Source organism: Coturnix japonica, chromosome 18, assembly GCF_054131305.1.
Source record: "Coturnix japonica strain WE chromosome 18, WE-NBRP24, whole genome shotgun sequence".
NCBI lineage: Eukaryota > Metazoa > Chordata > Aves > Galliformes > Phasianidae > Coturnix > Coturnix japonica.
The window spans coordinates 12631414-12653255 of NC_140680.1; the positions used below are offsets into that span (position 1 = coordinate 12631414).

Here is a 21842-nt window from a genome sequence, read left to right on the forward strand (position 1 = left end):
GGGCTGCAGTGCTGCAGGGATCCACCATCTCATCTGTAAATACCAGTGTGATTTAGCCTGCAGCAGCTGCCCGAGCAGGGTGCTGGATGGGGCCATGCCACTTACCTCCGACCCCCTGCTGCCCTGTTATGGCCTCCTGTTGTCACCATGGGATGCTGGAGCCATGGGAGCTCCTTTGCCCATCTTGCCCCGTCAGATGGGGCAGGAGTGTCCCCCAGCCTGCCAGGCTGTGTGCTGCCAAAGACCCAGGGACACCTCGGGCTGTTGGTGCTGGAGCAGCAGAACAAGACCCAGTGGCTTCAAGTGTCTCCTTGGTCAGAAAAGCAAAATGTATAAAAATAGCAGCTTACTGTTGAGGAAAACTGCTTCCTGTCTGGGCCTTATTTCATCACCCAAAGCCAGAGCAGTGCAGCTGTGAAACCAGAGTCCAACCACGGTTCTCTGCTCCCTAGCAGGACATGGCCAACGTGCTGCTGGCCGGGGCACCTCAGGGTGACCTTCTGTCCCCAGGGCTCTGCCTGAGGGTAGCCAGCATTGAACACTTGGGGCTCAGCATTTGAACTACATGACTTTTTTTGTTGTTGTTGTTGTAGTTCATTTATTTGCACTGAAATCACCCAAAGAGGCTTCCTAGCCTTGCTAGGAAGTCCCCACCCTGTTTTACTGATGATCTAAGCTTGTAGTTTGTAACCTCTTGGCTGGGGGTGGGCATCTGTGGGCTGAATAACTCAGTGTTTCTGCACCTGAGATGGGAGGATGGCCATTCTGTATGCTGGATCTGTGTCCAGTTGGAGGAAAAGGCTGCAGGGCTCTCAGGGAAGCAGGTTGGAGAGCAGACCTCAGACTGGATCAGCTCTTGAGTCTGACTGAAAGCCTTCAGCTTGAGTATAGTTGACTAGTAGTGGGCGTAGGAGCAAAGGCTGGTGGAACTGGGATAGTTTGGTCCAGAGAAACCTGGAATTAGGTGATGTTCTATTACCAATGGCCAGCAGGATTCTTAAGCTCCTGGTGCTACAGAGGTGAAGTCACTTTGTAGGTGATCTCAGAAACAGCCCTAACTGTAACCCTTAAACCAGTTTTTTTCCTAATGTAAATACTTCCCCGATATCACAGGTCTTCTTGACAGATTCTCCAGAGAAGTGTGAACCAGCAAGGAAAACAGAGAAGCAAAACATGAAATGGGAGTAAATGTGTCAACGTAGTGTATGGTAACTGTTGAGTCATGGCCTGACCCACTGATTGAGCACCTGGGAAAGGACCCAGTCACCCCTGGGAGCACAGGTGAAGGCAATTCAACTCTGAGACAGGAAGGAGTGGAGACTGGCTGCACCTCTTTTAGATCTCATATAAGGGCTGACTGTTACTGGGTTAGGACTTCTGGTTAGAGTGGAGCTTTAGCCTGGGAACCTGGAATCTTCTGATACAGGTGAGCAATCTTCTTCCCTTCCTTGATAGCACCTCTCTATTGTGCCAGTCCTTTTGTCATCATGTTTTTGTTGTAATGCCTTTCCCATTGTATTGAACTGTCCAATTGCTACACATGGCTTCAGATGAGAAGGTTCCTCTGCTTGTGGTGGGATCTGGCAGTAATGTTATTACTGTAGTGGCCTGGATTTGCAGCTTCACGTTCTTGCTGTCTCTTTCCTGGTTTTGGTCAAGATACACTCAGGGTTTTATTCTTTTGTGCCCACCTTAGCAGAAAAATAACCATGAGAATTTATACCACTACAATTCCTGCTGCCAGAAGAACTGTAGGTAAATACTACAAGCTGCATTTGATTTGATTTGAGATCTTATTTCTGTTGCTGAGGAACATTTTCCCTGTGAGAAGGGCAGTCATCAAAGCCACGATGATTCACGCAGCTTTACAAAGGGAAGGTTTGCCAGCTGTGTTCTCCCAAGCTGTTGCTAAGCTTGTGAATCAGATCTACCTTATTTGTTCCCACAGAGCCAGGGACTTTGGCTGGAGCTGCGGCTGGAGGAGGACTGAGTGGTAATGAGGTCTGGGTCAGGAGGGGGGATTTCTGCTCCAGGAGAAGCCCTGATGCTCCTCAGCTCTTTTTGTTATGAATTGAGATGAGAAAGTGAAATTTGGAAGTCTCCCATGAGATACGTATTTAGAAACTAGTCAGGAAAAAGAGAAGTCTAAATAAGACTAAATGACGTTGATTTGTTTCTACTCTCCTATTGTATAAAATGGAAAAACAAGACATCAGGCAGTAAGACATGTCTGAGTATTGACACAAATGCAATGCAGATTTTATATGTGTAGTCGTGGAAGCAAAAAGATCATAATGAAATGGAATGCATCAATGCCATTGAAAAGAATCACTGCGGCGGTGATGAAAGGCTGTGTTTTGACATCCTCCTGTTGTAAAATCTCATTGAAATTGACAAACTGCCGAGAAATATTTTGATTTTGAATAGACTGTACTGGATGAGAAACTGCACTGTTGAAAATTTTTCAGCTGGCTCCATTGCAAACTGAGTAAACAGCTGACGAGCAGGCCATCGGTGTTGCTGGAGACAGCAGGACAAACACACGAGGGTCAAATCCTGAGCATTTCAGCAGTCACTCATCAGAACACCATTTGACTTGAGCAGGAAGCTGGACTGAATGTGAACGACGGTGTTTGGCACATGGTGGGTGTCCAGATGGCCTAGTGTTAGGCACTGCCTTCTGAGGGTGGATCCCACCCAAGTTATTATCAAAGATTCTTGCAACAGCCACGAGAGAGATTGGCGAGTCAGATCGCCTTCATTAGGAGCCAAATTCAGGTCTGCTAAATCACCTTCTAAATTTCAAGCAGATGAAAGATGCTGCAGGAGGAAGAAGATGACAAGAAGTGTTGCTCACTGGATTGCGTGTACTGGAACGCATGCTCACATCTTCTGCTGGAGGGGACCTCTGCCAAGGGAGAGCATCCCTTCAGAGGAACTGCTGGTTCAAATTGCCTCTTAATCTCTTCAAACTGGCTTTCCTGTACAGCCATGGCACCTGGACCTCAGCAGTCTGGTAAGTCTGCAAGTCTGCACTGTTCTGTTGTCAGGTTCAGAGAAAGATGAAACAAAAATGCTGGAGTCCTGGGTTGCCTCGCATCCAGTAATTCCTTTTTAACTAGTTGGAGTATGCACCCGAAGTGCTGAAGAACAATATCCACTTAATGTGCTGTTAGATAGAAATGCGCGCCCTGCTTTTGAAGGTGTAATGATGCCCTGCTTTGTCTTGGGTGCAGGGCTCAGTGCAGTGTAGCCTGAGGAGCTGCACTGGATGCTCTAAAACCGCACTGTGGTTGCACTGATGGGTGTGGCAAGAGATGCAGAATAATGCCTGACACCTCAAATGGTGTGCAGAACTATTACATGATGAATGGATTTGTCTTGGGAATTGGAAGTCATGGGTGATAGCTTTATGGGAGCAGAAAAGACTTCTGGATGTATAAACAAGGAAGGACACAACTCTGAATTTATACAAACCATATTTAATGTAAAACCCTAATGAAGGGTAATGCTTTGACCCCAAGGAAGGTGTGCAATTGCAATGAAGCTCTGGGATGCCTTGCTTGTTGATGGTATGCAGAAGCTTGGCAAACTTGGACTGGGAGATGGACATTATTACATGCCAGTGTGCAACCAGACTGCTACCATCACAGCACTCTGGCCATCCTGAACACATGATACTGGTGAGGTATTTGACCACACGCTTGTGCAATGCCTCTAGTTCCTCCCTGCCTGCCTCCACACAAGCTGTGCTGTGAGTTTTACTTTCCTTGTTTATTTTGGTTGTACCTGTATGTTCTCCTGCAGATTCAAAGCTCTGAAGAAGCTGTACTGACTGCCTGTCTTGGCATGACTGACTGCTGCTGAGTTTGCTGGAGAAATTAAAACTTGTCTTGCAGAAGATGGACTCGCTGGTTTTATTAATATTACAAAATAGCTAGCTTTGACAAGCAGCCAAGAGTGGAGCTAGTCCCTTTCCCAGCCACAGGTTGTCTCATAGTGAACCCTTCTTTCACTTGGCAGTGCACAGCAAATGTGAGAACTATGCCTCTTCCTGCCATGGCTCTCGTGTTACTCTCATCTCCATCACGCTGTCCAACTCAGCCTCGCTGAGTGTGGAAGCTGCTTCTTCACCCAAGTCAGGTGTGCCCAGCTGAATGAGGGATGGGGACACCCAACATCCTGATGGAACAGGTCCCACAGTAAACTCTGTGCCTATAATAGGAGGTGCCTTGAGTCACTGACAAGGAACAGGTCCCATGGCAAACTCTGTGTCCATAATAGGAGGTGCCATGTTGGCTGGATGCCCCACAGTTGGTTGATATGACCCTTCCCCTCTCTCTGAAGGGACACAACTTGGCTTTTCTACAGCTCCAGGTAGAGGAGAAGCACCACTGGCTGCAAGATCTGGGTGAGTAATTTGTGATGAATAATTCATATGAACAGTGTTGCCTTTTTTTCCAGAATGTGAGCTGTCTGTAGGAAAAGGCTAGGTTTTTCCCATAGAAACTTCTTATTTGGAAACATTTATTGAATAATCTCTGAAAAAAGAACATCTTGGTCTGCAGCTTATTAGTGAGTTGTTTGGACTATCAAACAACTCAATCCAACAACAAATCCAGGCCACCTTGCATGCATGCACGCAGCTCACGTAGGCTTGACTTAAGTCCACCTAGATACAGAGGGAGACTGGAGTGTCCCATCCAGTGTCTTCTCAGGAACAGGTTTTTCTCCCATGCTTGCACCCAGGTTCAGGTATCCTCTGTGCTTCAGTATTGGGCTCAGAATTGGTCAATTTGAATAACAAATTGATTAATTGCCAGCATCCTCCAGTAACAAGCACAAGTGAGCTTCAGGCAGCATCCGTACCAACTCAGAATTGTTATGCAGGTTATAGAGTTTTAAAGGTTTTGTGAAATTATCCTCTGGGGTGGAGGAGACAGGATGGACATATATGTACAGGACTTAAATTATGTGCAATATATATTCCAGTTTCTAAGCACAGTTGCTGCTTTCTTTCCATGCTTCTACACCAGTCCTTCTCTTCCCAGCTTTAACTGTACCAATTGGTGTTGTCTTGCAATTCCGTTTTTGGTTATTTTTCAGCTCACTAATTCTTATTTTCCTGGTGGGCTGTCTCACCTTGCTGTTTTGAGGGCTGGAAATCTTATATGACTGGTGAGATGGAGGCTGTGTCTTAAGGCACCATGAGACTAGATCTCCAAGTTGCTCTCATCCAGCCTGAGTTGCAGTGGTCAGAGTGTGTTTGTTTCTTCGATTCTCCATGACATGTGATGGTAGCAGCTGTACACCTGTCTGTTGATAGGAGGGAGGGAATAAATTCCTTGCTTTGCTTTGCCTGTGCACGCAGCTTTTGCTTCCTTTATCAAACTATTTCTATTTATGAGTTTTTGCACTTCTGTCCTCCCCACTCTCTCCCTCAAGTATCGGGGAATACCTAACCACACCTATACTGTGCATGATGGATGTGTCAGCTTTTGTGCCCCAGCAGGCCAAGGTCCTGCAGCACATCCTGGAGTTCAGATCTCAAACCAACCCTGCTGCCTTGCTATCAAGCACTTCCAGATCTGGGGTTTTGGCTCATTCCAAGCTTGCCTGTAAGTAGACAGTGATGTCCTTAAATACCGAGAGAGCTGAGAACTTATTGGAGGAGTTAAGGCATGCACATCCAACGAGGGTCTGGAAAATAGAAGGGGAATGAAGCCTGCCTGTGAGGCTGTGCAGATAGCCATGGCTCAGCTGTGTGCTCCAGCCACAAAGCACTAAGCCATGACAGGAGGCTGGCGCAGGATCATCGCAGATTATTAGTGCCTCCTGCTTTATAAGTGAAGCTCTGGGGGAGGAAATATGTAGTGAAGTGAAACTGGTGATTGTACAGGCACGCCAGCGATTAAGGTTGAAGTGGGTGGGCAGTCTGTGGGGGCTGGTGTGTTAACTCCAGCCAAGGAGAGGCACAGGCTTTCCAATCTCTGCTATCTCAGTTTCAGCACTGCAGACAACCCATCGGGGTGTCATTAACAAGCAGTTACTTCACTCTCGTTGCTGTGCTTTAAGGAAATATGTCAAAGGCATTTCTGGTGTGCAAGGGCTCGGTGCGATCAGATTGCTCGAGCCTTCTCACAGCATTCCATTCAGATTATAATACACAATAGTTCAGACCCTGCTGTGTCCCATTACTCAATTATGAAATTGCTTTAGAAGTTGGGAGCTTACTGATTGGCTCAGAATGATTTCATACCCATCATATTTCTGTGTGTTTGTGCTCTTGGGCCGATTGCTCCTTCTTGTTGGTTCAAGCTGCTTCACTCTTCACTTTCATGCATAAGAATGTATTTTATATTTTCCCTTACCACTCAGTGTGCTCTGTCTCTTCAGTTTGGAGGCAGAGGCACACACAACCTTTGAGGTCAGTTGCTGTGGGTTGGGAACCTTAACGTAGTTGCACAGCAGCAAGGAGAACTGGAAAGATGTAGTGAAGTGAATGCACAGAGCTCTTCTGCCTTGCTGTGGGCTGTTTGGGAAAGAGGGCTGGAACTGTAGAGCAGTCCATTTATGACATATCTTGCCTTCCTACTGAATCCTCGAGCTTAGGATCACTAAGAATCACAACCAGTAGGTATAATCAGCCTATACAAAATTTAACTTTGTTCACAAATTGTATGGAAGAAGCAAGGAAAAGGTTATATGGACTGTTCAGATATGATTTGCTTTTGTGGATCTCCCTTTATGGTTTGTGGGGATTTTACACCTGTTTGAACTGACCCTGAAACTTGAATGTGTGCCAGAACAGCCAGTTTGTTGGTATGCCGTGCAAAAATGGAGTGAACGAGAACAGAGATCGGGCCATTCAACTCATTCATCCTTAGGACCCGTTCGTATCCATCCAAGGAGAGCTGAAGCAAAGTCCTGTTCTAAATTAAAAGAATGTTATATGCTCTGGTTTGGGGAGCCAAAATAAACTCAGTCTTTGAACTTTCCTAAAACTAACTGCAAGCGATCACTTTGGGCACCTATTGTTATTAGCAGTGTCGGTTTTCAGAAACATTTTGTACCAATCAAAGTAAAAAAAGCTGGGGCTGATGGACTGACGGCACGTGGAGTTGCCAGGGCCTATTAGAACGATACCACTGACATCTTCTAAGGCGGTGCTGAGCTTACCAATTTCCTGCATAGAAAATGTCCTTGGTATGCAATTAATAGTTTTCTCTCTTCTTCATTAATAAAGGAATGTGACTCAGCATCAGAGCACACTGCCTGGGAGGCTGGATGTGTTTAGGAGCCTGTGTGCATGGCCAAGCAACTGGATGCCAGTGACCTGGTGCTCAAGCCTTGATCTGCTATTCAGAGGGGAGAGACTTCTTAAGAAAAAGCCTGAACCGTGGCAGTCCCTTAAGAGTTTCTCCTGGGCCAAATACTGAAATCCTCTCTAGGTTAATTCTTCACTGGAGACATTCAGAGAGTTGCACAAGTCAAAATGAAATGAAGACACTGGATCTGTCTGGCTTGTTTTTAGGGAATAATTTATTCCCCAGAATCAGCATTTAAGAGCATTTTTTTCCCCTTCAGTTCAGATTAGACCACCAGCAGGTTTGTTTCACCCTCTAGGTGTTGTCAGGGAATTACTGGAAAGCAGCACAACTTTCTATACCTTTGATGCTCTTAAAATTATAGCCCCTTTTCCCTACACAGAGATGTAGCTAGAAGGTCTGTGAAAGGTTTTAGCTCATGTTTCCAAGAAAGAACCACTGATTTTCTGATGAGTTAAGGCTTTGGCAACAGCAATGGGATTCTCTCACCTGCCAGCAGATAAAAATCACTGTAAATGTTCACCATTCTGGGCTAAACTATCTAGCCAGTTGAAAAGCTAGTATTGTGCCATCTGAATTTTACCCTTTCAGGATTTCCATTGAACAGGGTTGTTCTGACAGTCTGCCATCCCACTAGCACAGAGATGTGCTTATCTTGCAAAGTTATTTCACTTATATTAACTCATTGTGTTTACTTATTTAAATATTCTCTGCAGATGAGACATATGGCAAACGCTGGCCAACTTAGTCTCAGCTGCTTCTCAGATCCAGATGCTAATATCATTTCATAACTTGGCTTGTGTAGTTCAGATCTGTACCAAAAGATTCTGTTTTGAATTACCATTATATTTGATATTAATACTAAGCATACTCACAGCTGTCCTACATTGCTATTTCCACCCTCCCTGGGATTCGGATCTCAGACAGAGAACATAACACTCTTCCATGTCTGCCTCTCAGGCTTTTAGATCTATCCTGGGCTCATAGTGTACTGTCTGCAGCAAAGAGTATGCCCTAATTACCTCTGCATTGTATGTACCTCAGGGTCTTTCTGGGATCAGGTCTAACCTGGGTGGTTTTTCCAGCACCATAATAGTGACCTTTAATAGGGCAGTCCAGAAAAGACTGATGTGGGGATTGTTGAGTCTCTGAGGGCATTTGGGACTGGATTTCTGAAGTGTTTAGTCACCTGAAGATGGGGAATAGTATCTAATGGGATTTTCCAAACCACAATGGGCTCAGATCCTCAGTGTTATTAAATGCCTTTGTCTCAATGAAGCCGATGAGAGTGAAGCAGCCAAGCATGCTGAGGGTGTGGATGCCTATGCCCTGTACTCTTGGACAATATCTGCACTGTCTGTAAGAGCATCAACACCTTTATGAGTCTGGAGAAGCCAGCCCAGCCCCAGAAGCTGAGCACAGAACTTCCTTGAGCTGTGGAGGTTGTGCTCACACCTTGCCTTCAGTCTGGAAGATGCACAGAAGTGAAACGTTCCCAACTCAGGTGCTTTGCGTGGAGCCTATGCCCACCCTCAGCCATGGTATTCACTGGGGGGATGGGGAGTGCAAGGGATAAACCTTACAGCCTGCTAAGGGCATTACTGAACCAGCTGAGCCTGGGTAAACATTGCCATCACTGGGAATGGTACTTCAGTCACTTCTATGACTCACGTATTTTCTTTTTCCCACAGAGCCTGTGTCGCTATGGAGAGGAGAAAAATCAAACAACCCAATTCCTTGAGCCTTCTGAGTGTGGCTGAGCAACACCTTTGTGTCCGTGGCCAGAGGTATGCCCTGGGCACATGATTCCTTTGCACAAAAGCAGGGTGTAGGCGCTGCTCCAAAGGAGCAGGTCAGCAGTTGAGAGGGATTCATGTACCTACACTCACTGAAAGCTAAATATTTCTGTTGGTGACAATCTAGCTTATCATCTTTTACAGCAGAAAACAGGAGAAAAGCTGAAAATCCAATGTAACCACCTGGTCCTTTGGGAGCCAGCGTAGAGGTGGTAGGACTCAGGCTGGGGAACATCTTGGGTGCTGTTTGGATTGCGAGCATGTTGGCATCCTTGGCATGAGCCCATTCAAAAGCAGCAGGCACAGTCCTGGCCCCAGCAGTGCAATGTCCTGGCCAGATGTGTGCTTGAGGAGCACCTCGCCTGGGTGTTTTCCAAGGTACACCAAGATGCATGCTGTGCAGTGAGAGTCAGCGCCTCTCCCTCCATCTTCTGCTTTCTCCTCAGAGAGGGTTGGAGTTTATTTAATCTCAGATTTCTTGCTGAAAAACGCTCAGTGAGCATGAAATGCCTTTGAACTCTGGGAGCATTGCTACTGCCTGTAATAAGGCCGGGTAGCAGGAGACAGCCGCTTCCGTTGCTATTCCAAACACATCTGCACAACGCACTTCAGGAAGCACCGAAACGTCCCCGCAGCCCCAACCCCTTCTGTAGGTGCAGGAGGATGAAGGGCATGGCATGCAACCCACACACCTCGCACACCATCAGCATACAGCACGCAACGGGGGCAAATAGCTGAGCTTCATATGAAAGTATTTCAGCCTAGACAACAATCAGCTGCAAGGAACTTGGAATACGTCGGAAAGCGGATAGCCAGGAAACCCTTTCCATGAAGTGCAGAGAGGATTTAGTTGCTGAGAGCTGCAAAGATGCATACATTTTCCTAAAAAAACATTCACAGTGCCAACGTGAAGATTCAGTGCATTGTCAAAACAAGCCAAGATTCTTATTAAAACCAATTGCTTTGGTTTGTTAGGCTACTTTACTATGGTGTCTTTAAGCCAACATATGTATTTGGGTTTAGAAGAGCTGTAGCAGCCAAACCTTAGGTGGCTGGAAATGAATGCGAGCTGAGCAGATGCAGGGTATCATTTGCCCACTACTGTCCTTTTGAGGCTGCTTGATGGTATGTGGTATGTCAGATGTTGGCTTTCTCCTCTCTGAGAGCAGATGGCTTGGTAAGGAAGCTGTGCAATGAATCTTTGTATGAGGTAGGCAAGGTTGCAAGAACCCTAGGTGCATCTCATTTGCAAAAACAGCAATGTAACAGAAGAAAAGAAGAGAAAACATATATGATGTTTCTTGTAACCTGGATTTCACGTGGCTGAATGCTGTACCAGAATTTTGCAGAGAGGAGATATTTTTCATTAGGCTGTTGTGATCCCCAAAATCTCTCAAAAGAAGACCTTGTGTGTCTGAAAGTTAGTCTGCTTTTTGGGAGGGCTATATTGGTCCAGCAAAAGATATTATCTCTCTCCAACATAATTTATTTCCTTTGCCCATCATGGCTACAGCAATCCTATGCTGGAATAAGAAACCAAGGGGGTGCGCTTCTGCAGTGTGGATCCTCTCTTCGTGGCATCAGAGCAGAAGGAGAGTCCTTCCACCTGTGCCAATGATGACAGATGGGGTATGTGAAATTGGCACAGTGGGTGATGTTCTAACACAAGTATTCAATTATTCTCTAGGCAAACCTAAAAAAAAAAAACCCAAAGATTTTTTGAATGCACATTTGAAGCCAGAATTACATTTCTACTTTATAATATATATGGTATTGGAAGATCTGACTGTTTTAGCAGTGTGAGGTTAAAAAAAGAAGCTGTTAAGTCTTTGAGGGGGTGTGCTAGAGAAGGAAAGTCTATCTACTACAGTGCTTCAAAGTTCAGGAAGCTGAGATACCAGAAATTTTCTTTTCCTATTCCTTTATTGAGCACCCCGGCTCACCCACGAACACTGAGCCTTATGACCCCAGTAACATCCCATAGTGATAGCATGTGTCCTAAAAGGGCATTTAACAGAAATGCAGGATGACACTCTAAGGTGTTGCTAATGGCACATCATCTGTACCAGGCACTGGGAAGCACTGCTGTGCTGACCCACAGTCCTGGCTGTTGGATGGCTGGGTGCTGGTACTGAGCTGCAGAGGGGCACACTGCTGGAGGAGAGAGGACGTGCCCAAGATTCCCATGCTCTGAGCAAGAACTCAGGCTCAGCCTGCCTCCAGCGGGCTGCGCTCGCACATCTGAGCCTCAAGGCAAACTCCCAGCCCAGCTATCAGACTCTTGGCAGCAATTTCCACACGGGTTTGTTGTATTTGGACTCGAGATTCCCCCTTGACCCCAAAAGTCACACTAAAACGCTAAAAGTATTTTCTTTACTTGCTAAAGAAAACACAGAGGACTTTATTTAGTTATTCAGAACTCCTCAGCCATTCTTCGGTCACTTCATGATTTCCAGAGATTGTATCTGTGCTGTTGTCTGCCGGCTCAGGTCACTCCGAGCAGCTCGGAGGGGAAGGAAAGCTGCTACATTTCATTGTCCTCAAAAGAGTGGAGAAAAATCTGACTCGCGTTCCCAATCCAAACACCGCCGCTGCCTCGTGCATTCTTGACAGCTAGCGAGGCTTCATTGAAAACCGTTTGTAGCCTTTAGCTCCCTTCTAACAAGTTGGCCATTGCCATCGAGGAGATTTTTTTCTCAACTGATTTATGAGCTTTAATTTATATGCGAGCCTGGAATACTTGCTTTGGGAAGAGTTCTGCCACAAGCCAAGCTTGCACAGAGATGCACAGCAATATGCATGGTATGTTCTGTACGCTCACCGTCTGGCCTGCAGCAGGCCAAAAAACCCCAGGTGAGGAGCACCCGTGGTAGGAGGTGGTGCTGAGTGCTCCCTTCCCAACTGATCTGCTGGCTTGGGCTGGAAAGGTGCATTTGTTGGGTGGATTTAAGGGGTTTGGAAAGCCTCCACATGACCCAGCAGACACATTTTGGAAGTATGAAAGCACTGCTAAAGCCTGGGCTCCCGTGTAGCCTGTGCACAGTCACATGGTGAGGCTGGGAAATTGTTTAATGGTGTCTCAACGGGTGGTAATAGGATTTTCCAATCCTGAGCTGCCTCGGTGGAGTCCGGGTGTAGGTAGGATTGTGCTGACTCCACCGTTTCCTTTGGAAGGGATGGAGAATGCTTGGCACTTCTTGCATTGGGTCAGGAGCTCCTGACTTCTGGATCCTTGGCCTGGATGTGTGATGGGAGGTGTGTGCCCAAGTGTAGCTGCAGCCCTGAGTGTCCCTGATGGGAGCACGCAAACTCAACTGCTGCATCCTGGCCCAGGGCTGGTCTCAGGCTGAAGAGCAGCATGTTTTGTAGGTGCTTTATTAATTTCACTGTTGCAGTGCAGGAGGAACATACTTCTCACCTCTCCTCTGTATCCATTGGTTTGCTATGACCACTTGTTGCAGTGTGACACTCCTACCAATGGGCTAATTGCCAGGAAATCTGAAGACCTGTGTTAAAATCACTGGAGCAAATAACACGCTCATTATACCCAGCCATTCCTGCACTTTCAGATACAGGTGGCTGGAGAAGTGGCAGTCCCATTAGCATGGGGAGCTGTGGTCGGGGAATTGTCAGCCCCATGAGCACGCAGAGCTTGGCGGTCACCCTCACCGAGCTGTGATCCAGCAGCAGCAGCATGTTTACAGAGTTGCGGTTGTCTAATCTTGGCTGTTATCATTCATCTACATAACTTCTTCACAAACCTCAAGATGCTTTATCTAGCACATGTTGAGGTCTTGTTGCTGACTGCTGTGCTGGAATAACAGAGGGTGCTCTGATACAGCGCTGTGCTGTCAGAAAAGCCCAAATGGATCTGAGTGAATGAAGACAGCACTCATCCTCACAGACAGTTAAACTCAAGCACTGTGTGCTTCTGAGCTTGGTTCTTTGCAGCCGGTTAGTTCAGCTCAGTGCCTCTGGTCAATAGCTGCATCACCTCCATCACTTGCTGATGGAATTAACATCTAATCATTAATTGCATCTGAACTTTGGACGGATTCTACTACACTTGAGAATCTCCTGTCATTGGAGAGGTAGCTTTCTGACTGCAAGGTTCATCAGAGCCCACTGAGTTACCCTGGCTATGGAAGGACTCACTGAAGGACAGCTTGAGGGTCTGCCATGGAAATCACTGTGAAGTCGATGGGATGGACTAGAGGGGCACTCTCAGGTCCTGAGGACGTGTGCAGATCTGAACGGGATCGCGTGATGGGCATCCCAGGAGGCTGGGAGTGTGAGTTTGGATACAAGCACCAGGACTTACTCACACCCTGATGATAAGAAGGCCTGGGGGAGAGGCGCAGGGTTATTTATCCATTTGTTTGGCAGTAGACAAGGCAATAAAAGGTGCTCTGCAAAATGCTCAGAATGAGGAAACCTGAGTCAGATACAGCCCAGCCTCCTTAGCTGTTATCTGTGCTGCTCTAAGCAACATAATTCATCTGACTTACTGAGAGCTGCTCGCTTGGACGTGACCTGCCTCCTGGGATGCGCTCCACCCGCCAGGACCTCTCTGACCTCATCTCCCCTTACCCATCCCCATCTGCAGGCAGCTCCTGGAGGTTCTGCTCCTGCCAGGTCTTCCATCTATGCCCAGGACCCCCACTCTGGCCACCTCCCCACTTCAGCTCTTCTTGAGGGTTTCCCAGTCCTCCCAGTAAAAACAGGCTCTGTGGTTTGGGAGTTGCCAAACAAATAGAACCCAAGGGAAGGCTGTGGTTTCCACTGTTCTTTTGCTTACTTAGAGCAATAAACCACCTTTGGTGCATAGGTGTCATTACTACTCATTGCACAGGACGAAGGCAGCAGGCAGGGTCTGTAGAAAGCCACGCTTGTGGGCACATGACCCCTGAGGAGGTCGGAGCAGAAGCTGGGACACTCTCCCCAGTGCCATTCCAACCAGCTGTGTCTAAGCAACAGCAATACGTGATCTATATTATTAGTGATGAGAACAGGGAACTGTTCTGCAGGGAACAATCCTTCACTGGCAGATGGGATGGAGGGATGGACTCAGTGGCCTAATGAGTGTTTTCCATCTCTAAGTCTATGGGATGAGGCTATAACCAGTGAGCTACAGCTTTGCCCATAGCTCTCATGTGTTGGCTATGAGCAGAGCCAAGCTGCACCCAACTGTGTGTTGTTTGACTTAACTGTTTATGTGGTTCTTTTTGCCACCCACGGGCTGTGACCCTGAGGATGGAGGATGGAAGAGCCCCCAGGAGATCTCCTGGTGATGCTACTCTGATGTTAGCTCAGAGCCCTCCTTCCTCCTCCATGCCCCAAGGTGAGATAAGCTGGGCTGGACCAACAGCAAAGCACAACGTGCTTAGACAGAGCAGGAAACCCCGTGGCTGTGTGATGTTTCTCCATAGTGACTCACTGATGGCAGAGCTCTGCTATGCTCAGTGCACACAAGGCATGGGTCTCTCACTCAGTGAAGCAAGTTTCCCTTCACAGCTTTTAAATATTTGTTGTGATTGCATTGCTAATTAAATTCAGCTGTTGCAGGTAATATAATTCCTAACAGACATTTATTTATTTATTTATTTTATTAATATATTTTTTTTCTCCCTTTTAGAGAGCAAGTGAACAGCACTTAAAGGTATATGCTCTGTCCATGGGGATGGCTGCTGGCAGCCATGCAGAGCTTGGGTTCAACTCTGAAGTCACTTCTCCACTCACACCAGTTTGCTGGTGCTTCTTAGGAAAGGAGAGCATCATTGTGCTGGGGGGACCCCCTTCATCCCTAGATCTGACTGGTGTGAAGGGTCATTGCATTCATCCTTGGGGTTCTTCCCATACTCATGTTGGGATCTGACCTCAGCAGCATCACTTCCCCTCTCCTTCATAAGGGCTATCCACAGCAAACTTGTTCAGCATCATTGTTCAGATTTGTGGGCAAACTGTGAGGAAGAAAAGTTGGTGCAGTAAGTGAAAACTGTTGTTGTGGTCTCATCCTAATGTTGTCTATGCATGAGGCTCAGGGCTTGCTGGTGCTCACCTTTCAGTTTGTCAAGGAGAATTTCTGCTTGTCAGAAATGATGCAAAACGCCCTCTCTGTGTGTCCTCTGATGCTTTGAATTTTAAAGAGTAGCCCCAGGGTTGTATATTTAAAACATGACCTCAGGGAAGCTGGTCCATTGCATTTGTAAGCTAAAGGAGAGCGCTCAGGATGACAGCGATAAATGGACACTGGGGTCTGTGGAGTCACACCGAGGTCAGGTGTCCCCCCAGGATTTGGGCCAGTGTTGAGTTTCCCAGTTCAAACCCATGCCCGCTCCTTTGTGCTCAACCCATCCACTCCTCCAAGTGGGCACTGTGGTCTCCTGACTTGGGCACCCCACGAGTGGAGGCAGAGAGCTGTATTCCCACATCTGCACACAGTGCCTTGATCTTCAGAGGCTGGAGCACCTGTGAGCCCCACCGCCGCCAGTGGGACCTCTGAGTTCTCAGAGCCTTTGAAAGCACCCAACTGCGGAGTTAAGAGAATAGAGATTGTGATGATAACGCGTGATTGAGTTATTGCAACTTAATGAGGTGCCGCTCATCTGCCAAGCCGCAGCAGCCCTGTGTGTGCGTGCATGCACAGCCCTATTCATCTGAGCAGTAGGATTTAAACGAAAAGAGTTCCTGTAGATTTGTACTGGTTTGGCAGCAGTCCTGAGGCCAGTTACCAGGCCCTGCTGATAAGTGCAGTGTGGGGAGCTAAGAGCTTGGGGATGGGAGCAGCCCTGCTCAGCTCTGCATGCAGAGCAAGGCTGGGGCTAAGCAGCCTGTGCAGGCATCAGACACCCTGGCCCCTGACTTATTCTAGCTTTTGGAAGGAAGCAATGGGCAGGGAGAGAGACAGAGCTTGTCTGGAAATGGGAGTGGTGTGCACCTGCATTAAGCGACGTGAGAGAGTGTGACTGCATGCTAAGCCAGCACACTGAGCACTGAGGGCTGCTTCCTGGTGCTTCCAGCTCTTAAGTTTGGCCTCAGGAGGTTAATTACGCTGATGAAGAGTGAGAGGCCTTTTGTGAGAGCTGGTCCTGGCGCCTTATGACAATTTTCCTTCAGCATGGATCTTAGCTTTTGGTTGAAGTCCATCCACAAGTGGAACAGGCAGGGAAATAGCTTTCTGCTCTTCCTTTCAGGTCCCACAGCACTTGGCTTTCCAGCAGCAGCTCCATACAGTCATCACACAAAGAGTCGGGGAAAGGAGGACCTGTCTGGATAATAAGCCATCATTTCGTCCCATGCTTAAAAGAAGCTCTCTGTGCTTTGAACAGGCCAAATAACATTTTCCCCCATAATTTTTTAACTTTGGGCACCTTTGCAAATTACTCTCCTGGCTGGGAAGGAGCCCAGGAGTGCCAGAACACCATGGGAAGAGGCTGCTCTGTGATACTGCCAACCTGCGAAGGAGGAGGAAATGCTGGAAATCCCCTAAGCACGCCTGTTTTCTTGAGATTCCCAACTCGATTTTGCAAACTCAGAAGATTTTATATAATTTGGTTTAGTCGGTTCAGAGGTTTAAGGCACTTGGCTGTGCATCTGGATTGCATCTTTGGGGTGGGTTATCCAAAAAAGTACTCAGAACAGTATGAAATTCATCCTTCGCTAGCAAAACTGAAGGAAAACAAGAGCACGGGAAGGGAGTTTCTCCTCTCTGCTTGCTGTGCTGGACACTGGGTGTGAACCTGTGATCCATGCCTGTGCCACTAGACGCTGTGCCTTGTGCCAGCAGATGGGACATCAGCCCACTGACCACCTGTCTTCAGAGCAAGAAAAAAAGGAACAGAGAGAATTTAAAAATAAATCTCTCCTCTGATGTGCAAGCACAGCAAGCACAGCGATGACACACAAGCTACAGAGCTTTGTTCAGGCTTCCCTGTCTGACAGAGCGGGCCTTAAAAACCCCTTACATGGAATGATTCAGGTTGAAAAGTGCAAGTCAATCTGAAATAGAAACAAAGAAACAGAAACAGTGTTAAGAGCCCTTTGATTTTGTCACTGTAGAAACCAAGGGGTCGCGCAGTGATGCAACAGTGTCCATGGAAGCCTAGAGCCCATCTGCAGGTGGTGCTAACACAGAGCTGTCCCACAGCACTGGCAACTGGCAGCCACCAGCACCTCCGGGATGGGCTGGGCTGGGCTCTGCCTGCGGGCAGCTGCTTTAGGTGGTGGGTGAAAAGAGTCCTCTGTCTTGATGGGCCAACTCTTCCCTTTAGATGTCTGTGCTCACCTCCCATTAACTTTGGTATGAGCTGAGCTCATGCTTCCAAGAGTGAAATTTGGCTTATGATTTCTGCATGCTTCGGGATCCCTTGGGTACCATATAAATGTAACATACTGTGATTCAGTGCTAAAGAGCAGAGAAAATGCAACCTCCCAGGAGACACAGTGAGAGAAAATCATATAGAGCCTTTGTTTAACAAAATAAGGAAAGATCAAGAAAAACAATTGAGATTCATTCCAAAGCTGAGTTCATTGCACAGCAAGGATGGAACTCACATCCCTTACCCAGTGATAGCTTCTTTGACATGGATGAGTTAGGGCCCATTGGACCAGGCCCCAGTTTTGAAGGCATTATTGAAAATGTCTTACCTCCTATATTTCCTGTTTTTTAATCAAACTCACTGTGCTGCCAGAGGTGTTTCATTTACCAGGAGAGGGGTCAGCGAGGCAGCCACGAGCAACAGGAAATAAAGCACCGTGCAGCCCCTCCCTGCCTGGACGAGGGCTGGGGACGGCAGTGCTGAGCTCGGTGCTGTCTGCCTGCCCCATGGCATCCTGCAGCCAACATGGGCACTGAGGGACTGCCTGCTGGCTCTGCCACGCAGCCCCACACCAATGGAAACAGCAAATGGTACATACATCCTAGAATTCTATTTTCTATCTACTGCCATAGTTTCTTGGCTTGTTGCAACTGTCATAAAATTACTTTAGTATATTTTCCCATCTGTCATGTTTTTGCTTCTTTAGAGGGGGATGTTGCGTGATGTTTGTATCTAATTTAGCTTTAAACTTGTTGTCTGGCTGTTGTTCATGGAAAATGAATGTTGCATTTGCAGAATAACCTGTGGCTTTCCTGTAGCACCAGAGAGAACGTTTGCAGGCAGCAAACATGGCTGCAACCAGATGGACAGGACTGCTCATTCCCTCCTGCCCCAGATCCTCTGCTTTGAATTGTGGCCTTGGCCATGGCCAGAGGAGCTCTAATTACTTGTTAATTTAGCTGTCCTCCTGCATTGCCCAGCCAAGGGCTCTCCATCATCACTTTCACCACTGCTGAAGCCATTCATTCAATCTTAACTTTAACAACCTAAGTCTTAGAATAATTGGTTCTTCAACGAAAAGCACAGAGAACAATAACCAGGAGCACCTGCTCTGCCCACCTTGCTTGTTTTCCTTTCTTCTCTTTGCATCCAGTCTGACTGCTGGTTCTCATGGTCTGCCTGAGCTGGAGAGTAATCCCATCCACTCCCCTGCTCATGTTGTTGTTTGTTTATTTGTTTCCCCCTATATTTTTTACTGCTAGTGTATATTAAAGATTTTGTTTTGCTAAATTGTTGAGGCTGTTAGATGAAATCCAGCCTTTAATCTATGTGGTTTGGTAGTACCAAAGGACTTCTGAACACACAAAATCCTGTTTGAAGAAGAAAAAAGTGAAGTCTGAGAATCCTATTTGTGAACCTTCAGAGAATCTCTCCTTCCTGCCCCGAGTGTATTACACTGTACTTCTCAAACACAGTTTTATCTCCAAGAGAGGAAGCAATAACTGTTCTTATCAGTGGACCAGAACCTACATCATGCACACAGCATGAGGCGAAGAAATCCCATGCACCTGCAAATGGCCACAGCTTCAGCACAAACAGAAGCAGAGAGAGCAGCTGTGTAGGGAGTTGAGTCAAGGACTTTGAGCAAGTGTGTGTGCTGTCTACCAGGGTTTTGTGAACAGCAAGGAAGCTGGAGTGTGACTTTGAAATGCAATTGTAACATTTACAGGCATCATAGGCAATCAGTTGTTTTTCGATTGTGGTTGTCTAACTGGAAAGTATGGATGAAGTTTCAGCCTCTACATCTGTCCAACTGTTTGACACCAACAGTTTCAGAACCGTTTCATAATTGTATAAAATGATAGTTCCTATCTGCAGATTGTAGTAAAATTGGTAAAAGAAAAATCCAAGGCAGGATGTGAAACTAATGCCTGATTAGAGCAGTGCAATGTCGCTTCTGTGGCTGCTCTCTTGGCTTCCACCTCTGTACCAGCAGTGCTGCACTTCTAGTGGATGCTGTCCTCCAGGATTAAGAAGGAATAAAGAGAATCAGATGCAGAATCATTGCCTGTGCTGGAATTCAGCTGATGAAGACCTCAAAATGAACTGGCAAGGAGGTTGCATTTGAACTCTGCAGCCCCTATGTTCAGTTCTTTATTAACTTTTTCAATGTGTTCTATTACGGTCACAATATGGGAGCTATCTTGCAGCTAATTTAACACCTGTAAATTCCCATGGCTGGTAATGAAACATTGCATAGACTAGTGGATGAAGCATTTGCTTCATATATCAAAGGTCATTAGTTCAGTACTTGTTAATGCTGTAGCTTTTATTAAAATTTCTTTTAGTTTTGGTTTTCTTTTTGCATCAGCCCCTTGCAGGCTGATTAATTCTTCTCCTTCCCAAAGCTAAACACAAAACAAGAGCATCTAATCCAGAGAACCGGGGCTAAATTCTGAGCTGAAGTCTTGAATTATGCTGCCTGAAGTTATCCCTTCAAAACCTCCCCAGCTGCCATGAGGGTGGCAGTGTGACAGCAGGAGACACGTCATCGTGGCCAGGTCACAGTGACACAAGTGACATGAGTGACACTGCGGCTGGCACCTTCTATCCCTTCTGCCCAGCCTGAGCTGTATCATCACTGCTCTGGCTGAGAAGAGCAGAGGCAGCGAGCTCCAGCCCTGCAGCTGGTGTTGCTGGATGTTTTCTATCCAACCTGACCCTTTCTCAACCCTGACATGGGTTGGGTTCACCACAGTAGCCAACTTTTCAAAACACAACCAGCACAAAGCAACATTATAATGAAAGTAAGCAGCTTCTGGAGATGAAATCACATGAGCCGTGCATCCAAATGCGATGCTGCAGCTTCTGGGAAACGCTGAGCATGCGCTTCTTCACCTTGCAAGCTCTTGGCATGCGAGCTGTTTATCAAAATAACAACTCATTGAAATACAGCCCAAAGGACTGCCAGGAAGGTTGAATGAAGCACTGTTGTTTCCAGCACACCATGGTCTCCATTGGTTTCTCCAGGAGAGGGAAGTGCGTGGGCTCCAGGAACGCACCCCATGCCCAAAGCCCACTTGGTTCTGCCTGCACACAGAGCTGCCATAGGACTGCACTTCATCCAGTCCTGGACATTGCTTTGTTAGCAAAGTGCCACCTGCCAGGAGTCCAATCCTGGGGCATCATTCTAGTCATCCAGGGGGAAAAGAAATGTACTCCTGACACCATTAATTTGATCTCTAAATTAGCTATGCTTTTTATTAACAACTTTATGCTGCAGGATGTCACAAGCTATTTGGTTGTTGGTAAGACACACATGCTGATTTATATTCATATCCGTGCCTGCCTTATAGCTGGCTCTGTGACGCTACTCATTAATTCAGGATTGAAATGTCTTTCTCACTCTGTGACATTTGGGAGCCTGATATATTTTACAAAGCTTATTAAAACTCAGGTTTGTACTTCATCTCTCAGTGTGCAGTCCCATCCCTGCTTGTCTGTTCCACTGGAGAATCTTGCTCAGTTTGCAGAGTGAGACAAACAAACCCCGAGGCACACATCTATTTTAGACAATGGAAGAAATAATTGTTAGAATGTCAGAGGGGTTCCAGAATTAGCAGCAGCTTCTGTCTGAATTCTGAATAGTATTATTTGCAGTGGCTTATCTGCATGGGTAACATCAAGCAATTCTTCTATTCTCAAACAACCAGCACCATTCAGAACCATGCTGCTTTCAGATCAGCAGCAGTGAAGCCCATTTGGCTCATGTTTTAGTGACGGAGCCATTAAACCCATGGCCTGGAAGCATGCTCATGTGCTCAGAAGAGCCAGGATAGCTGCAAGCAGCAGCCAGCACAGACCACATCCCCTGGCACTTGGGTTCAGCCTCGTCTGCTCCAGCCCTTTGCATGGCTGCGATGGGAGATGCTGCTGGGCATCTGGTTAGCACTGTGCAGTCAGCTGGAAGATCTAAATGACCTTAATATAAAATATAATGGCAGTAATTAGCCAACAGGGCAGAGGACAGCTTAGCTCCTCTGTGGGTCCTGGGGCCCAGTAAGGCCACTTTGGCACCCCAGCACCCATGCCTTGGCCACCACCACACCAGGATCAGCAAACAGGCTGTGGATCCTTTCAATGAGCTCACTCTGGTTTTGTGGCAATGTGACATCACAGCCCCAAAGCCACAGAGGATGGCACTGCCACACCTGTGGGCACAGCCAGGCTGCCCTGCATGGCTCAGCTGCTGCTTCCCCACCAAAACCCCAATTTGACGACGTTGGACTGCACTTCTCAAACCTCCCTGCTCCTCCTCAGACACGCAGAGCTTGCAAGCTAAACGCCAAGCTTTTTCCACAGCTTATGTTCTTGTAAAAACAGCTCCAAGTTCACACATT

At 46.9% G+C, this 21842-nt stretch overlaps 2 long non-coding RNA genes across 6 annotated transcripts in view; one reads left to right on the top strand and one right to left on the bottom strand.

The window, feature by feature from the left end:
* The first annotated feature begins 1951 nt into the window (after positions 1-1951).
* LOC107320433 (uncharacterized) lies at positions 1952-20911 on the top strand. Its single transcript, XR_014935479.1, has 5 exons — positions 1952-2643; positions 2811-4194; positions 4255-4411; positions 9020-9115; positions 16318-20911. It is a non-coding gene; the product is annotated as an uncharacterized LOC107320433 (long non-coding RNA).
* The window catches only part of LOC107320432 (uncharacterized), a 181692-nt gene continuing 180526 nt past the window's right edge, over positions 20677-21842 (bottom strand). For all 5 annotated transcript variants that reach the window (XR_014935474.1, XR_014935476.1, XR_014935475.1 and 2 more), the window contains one exon: positions 20677-21005. This is a non-coding gene — a long non-coding RNA (uncharacterized LOC107320432). The remainder of the gene's footprint in view (positions 21006-21842) is intronic.